Below are 5,779 nucleotides of genomic sequence, written 5' to 3' on the forward strand. Positions count from 1 at the left end.
TTATATCCAAATAACTCAACTTTAGAATGAACAATTGAACTAAATAAAAATTTCATAAAGATATCCATAGAAATGGCCAGTGGTATGTGGAAATTGCTGAACACCACTGGTCATCAGAGAAGTGAAAACCACAACCAAATTGGGTTATAACTCTATTATAATAAGAATAGTTATCATAAAAGAGACTAGAGAGAAAACAAGTGCTATCAAGAGTGTGGAGAAAAAGGAACACTGGTACACTGTTGCTAAGAATGTGAAATTTTACAGATATTATTGCCAACAACATGAGGGTTCTTCCAAAAATTTTAAAATGAAGCTACTATATGATGTAGCTAACACACAACTGGAAATATAGCTCAGGGAAATGAAGTTAATATTTTGAAGAAACTTCCACACTTTCGTATTCATTGCAGTACTGCTTGCAATAGCCAAAGTGAAAGTATTCACAGTGTTTATCCATTGAGAGGTGCATAAAGAAAACATGCTACATATTCATAAGGGAATACCACTCTGCCATAAGAAAAAATAAAATCTCAGCCATTTTTGACAGAATAGGTAGAATTGGTGATTGTTATGTTAGGCGTAATAGCCAAGTACCAGAGGAAACTGCCCCATGATCTCACTCACATGTAAAATATAAGACAACTAATGTCACAGAAATTGGGCATGGAATGTTGATTACCACAGGATTGGGAGAGTAGCAGGGAGAAAGGATGGGGGAAGTTAATCAATGAAAAACAAGTTACAGTTAGATAGGAACAGGAAGTCCTGGTAGGCAGCAGCACAGTAGGGTGAATACAAATAGCAATAATGCACTGTGCTTTGCAAAATCCCAAAGAAAAGATTTAGAGTTCTTTTTTATAAAGAAAGGATAAATGCTTGAGAAGATGGATATGTTGGGGTGAGCCTCAACACTACACATATACAAAGCACGATGTGGGAACCCATTAATATTATATTTTGTGTATTTTTGCATCAGTCAAAATTATATTTAATTTTTAAAAATAAAAAATGATGACAGGTTTATTTATTTATTTATTTATTTATTTATTTATTTTTGCAGTACTGGGAATTGAACTCAGGACTTTGCACTTGCCAGGCAAGCACTTATTCTATTGCCATACTGTCTCTCAAGTAAATGTTTGTTTAAAAAAAAAGGGGGGGTGATAAATGAAAACAAGAGACAAGAAAAAAAAAGTCACAGGACTGTCCTGCTACAATGTTGTACATGGTTAGATTTCTAAATTTCTGTGTAAAAATATGTAACTATTCCTACCTTTTAAAGTTTTTAATTTTTAAAATTATTTTCTTCATATTCTGTAGGAACTTAAAGTTTAACACATCAATACTTGATGGAAAATCCCTGTTCCATGTTATACCTAAGATGTTTGATATTCAGACAGATAGTGAGGTGAAGCCCAACTGCCTATGTTGTAAGGTAATATGAATAAGTTTCTCTTCTGGATGGTTAACAACCTAAGTTTGCAGACCAAAAATCAGAGAAAAAGAAGGGCTGCAAGGACAACCAACATTTTGGCCCTAGCCTTTCAAGGTCAGTGAAAACTCAAAACATAGGAGAACCTGTATTGTAACATCATGCTCCTGAGCTATTTCTCTAGCCCCAATGATAACAGTTTTAGATGGATATAAATGATTCAAACAAATGCATAAAGCCTATAAAAAGATGCACTGGGGCTGGCAAGATAGCTCAGTGGTCTAAAGTGCCTGCTTAGGCAAGCTTAGGCAAAAGCGCAGGGACTGCAGTTCGATCCCCAGCACCTCATGCCACACTAGCCCTGCCTCCCAGGGCTATTTATTTAAAATAAATAAATAAATGATAAAAAATAAAAAGATGCACTAATTGAGTATTAGTAATGAGGACAAATGTAATCATTTTTACCACTAAATTTAGAGACTATTTCAAAGATTAACATTATTCAGTGGGCCAACTAGTGTAAAATTTTGTACCTCTATACAATGGAGAATGTGAATACTAATAGGCATAGGTTGAGAGATAGTAATTTAGTAACTATGAACATTTTAATGTATTATAAGTTTTTTAAAATGAAATCTACAGGGGCCGGGGAGATGACTCAGTGGAATAAGTGCTTCCCTGGTTCAATCCCCAGTTCCACCAAAAAAAAAAATGAAATGTACAAAACACATCTCTAAAATATGAAGTTTCAAAGATTTCCATATCAAATAAGTCAATACATGTAAAAATGTACGCATAAACACAAAATATACATATACAATACATATAAATATGTATATATATGCTGAAAAGTCCTACGTAGCTGCTTAACAAGTGTAAGTATATGAGAAATGGGCTTTAAAATATTGTTTTATTAAACTACGAATAGAGAATATATAATGAATATGTATTTTTGAATTAAATTTGTAATTATAACAATATAAATTTGTTTTATAATATGGAAACAGATTAAGGGATATAGTATCAGCCAAAAGAATTAAAAGTTCAAAGACAGATTGGAAATTAGAATGATAAATATAACATAAATAATTATAGCAGAAATCACGAATAAAATACAAATTAAAATCTTCTTCTAACTCTCAGTATTTATTTTGAAAATCAATAGACTATCAGAGAAAAGAATAACTATGATGAGTGTGGCCTTTTTCATTTATTCTTCCTAGGACCTACCAAAAGATTAATACATATAGTAAATGAAACCAAGCTACTTTTTGAAATATAATGTAAGCTAGTTGAAACAATTAAGGACTATGAAGTTTGAGGTACAATCATTCTTAAAATAATTGGAATTTCACTGATAAATTATTAACAGTTTAAATTTGCTGTAATTACTTCCAAACAAGTTTCTAGTACATATAAAATTTCTTAACATTTTAAGCGTAGCCTTTCTCTTGTTAGTTTTACATGAGATAGTGTTACATTCGGAATCTGTCAAATGCACACAAACTTCAAATTTGCTTTTATTTACTGCTATAAAATATCAGTCAGTATTCTCACCGAATGGTTAAGTAAATTGATAAACAGAGAGACAATATTTGAAAATTAGGGTCAGCAAGATAGCTCGGTGGAAGAAGTGCCTGCTTTGGCAAGTTCAGGGATCAGGGCTGGTGAGATAGCTCAACGATCTGAAGTGCCTGCTTAGGCAAGCCTAGGCAGGCTCAGGGGACCTCAGTTCGATTCTGGGCACCACATACTGTGCGCCACTGAGCCAGCCAAAAAAGCCCAAAATATTCCCTGTGTGCAAGTTCAGGGATCACGGTTCATCCCCGGTCCCACATGGCAAGCCAGCCCCGCCCCCTGGGCACGCTGAACTTGGCACACACCTATGTAATTCCAGCCCTGGGAAGGCTGAAAACAGGAGGATCAAACTGTGTAGCGACACCCTGTACCAAATACATAAAAGTGAAAACAAAAATATTTGAAAATAAAATTATATGTAAACCTTCAGGACAATTTCCACCTCTCATTTTTAAAACTAACAAATAAACATAAAGGGAAAAAAAAAACACCCTGTGATGTCTCATCTCATTTTACCCTCTCTTAGAATCTATTAATTGCAGAGCAAAACATGAAATTGAGAGGCTGCTACATTTCTCAAGGTTTAAAAGCTATCACTTCCTCTTAATATTTATACTTGGTTACTAGTGGTCCCTGTCAGGCTTTCTAAATTTGTCTTAGAAGTTAGGTAACTAAGTTCAGGGCACTGTGATTTATATAAAAATAAATCACTTTGCAAAGTAAGTTACATGAATCAATCAACTCTGAGCCATAGCTCTAGAGGATTTTTGATATGCAGAAGTCAATTTATAATTTCTCTAATTGGTTTTCTTAGCAGGAGACTTATTTGCTTGATTCACATTTTGTATTTTGTTCCAAACAGGTATGACTTTGAGGTGACTGGGGCTAGAATTGGAAACATGTGGTTGTCTAATTACGTTTTTGAGTAAAACTTCATGGCAGAATTTTTGAAGCACCTTTATGTGGTAAAAGTAGTGACTGTATACAAAAAACTTGTTTCATCCTGTGAAGTTCAGGTTTCCAAATGCTTAGTCCTGGAGGGGACTGAAGCTTACCTTCTGCCTGTAACACGTCTTCAGATTCTCTGCTGATATTCCACCTTTTGCACTATGCACTGGACAGTAGCGGCCAGTATATCTTATTGCAAAGACGCCTTATCCAAGCCTGCAGTACCCCTGATGTCTTCCACACTGGCGTCATAGGGCAGTGAAGGAGAAAGAAACAACCAAAATGCATGATCCTGGGAAACCTTCAAAACAACATTGGAAAAGACAGTAAATTATGTACTGAATGTCCCTCTGTTCTATTCAGTGCATTTTTCAGAGTATCTCATTTTCCAAAGCACATTGACAGGTCACTTTTAATGAAATCAAAGCTTTTAAGGGGGAAAGGACTGATGATACTGCAGCCCTGATATTCTTTCCACCAGATGGGCATGGTGTTAGCTGCTTAACTTAGTGCAGTGTTAGCTGCAAGATGCATGAGTTCCAAAATGATTCTAAGTGTTCATTTACCATGAGGCTTCCTTTGAGAAAAGGCTGCCAGTGGTGCATAATTGTGCCAAATGTACAGTAGTTTCATAATGTGGGCTGTAATCCACTAGGAACTAAATCCCGCTATTACTCTCTTTAGGGAGACTTCTGAAATTCCACTCTTCTTATTGTGAACAGTAACCTGGAGTAGTTAGAGGTTACTGGAAATTTTTAAAAATTGCTGCACACGTGTTGAAGCTTTCTTAATGTAAGTCAGCATACTGTTTTCTCAGGTGGACTGTCCCTGGAGCCACAAGATGGAGCAAACAACACTCCATTTCTTCATTCCTAATAAATTATAAATTATTTTTTTTCATTTTATGTGGTATGGCTTTAGTTAGAATGGAATTGAATCTTAGAGATTATATAATCATCTTCTTTAATATCTGGAATACTTTTATGTAGTGACAAGAAAGGAACCTATTTCCGTAGTATCCATGATACAATGGGATTCTAGTTCTATAAAATTATAGAGGTGTGCAGAAGCATGCCTTCTATATGGAGATCCAAACTCACTATTCCCATACTTGTGTGTATGTGTGGCAGTGTAGACATTCACTCCTCTAAGAATAAGCCCAGCAACCATTTCCCAGAGCACAGCCACATTCTGGAACTGTTGAGGCAGGAAACAAGAGCTCCTCATCAAAGAGAACCAACCAGGGGCCATTAAAGGAAGCAGAATGTAACTACCCAAATTGAAATTTGGCCAGGACACTGGAGTTCATGCCTCCATTCTTCCAGGAAGCACCAAGCTTCTGGTGTCACATCTTATCTGAAAACGAATCAATGCTTGTGGTGTAAAAAGTGCTTTACGTTCTTACACTGTCACACAATCCAGAGTTGATGCTACCATTCTGTGGATGAGGGAGAAGTAATCTATAGATTGTTTTAAGCAAGACTCATTGGTATAGGTGTTTTATTCTTTTTTTCCTTCTGACTAATTCATAGTTTCTCTTCTTTTTTGTCAATAAACAGTAAATTTTATAAACACATGCTCAACATTATTAATCTCATATGTGAAAAGCAAATTGAATGTGAAATGATATACCATTTTATACTAGTAAAATTGGCTAGTATCCAAAAAAGTAAAAAATGACTAATGCATATAAAGACATGGATAAATAGGTGACTCTTACATGCTGTTAGTGAAAGTAAATTATTAGCACAGTCATTATGGAAATAAGCATAGAGATGCCTCAAAAACTAAAAGTACATTTAACAACAAAAACTAAAA

This window comes from Octodon degus, unplaced genomic scaffold, assembly GCF_000260255.1.
Source record: "Octodon degus isolate 3935 unplaced genomic scaffold, OctDeg1.0 scaffold00028, whole genome shotgun sequence".
NCBI classification, from domain to species: domain Eukaryota; kingdom Metazoa; phylum Chordata; class Mammalia; order Rodentia; family Octodontidae; genus Octodon; species Octodon degus.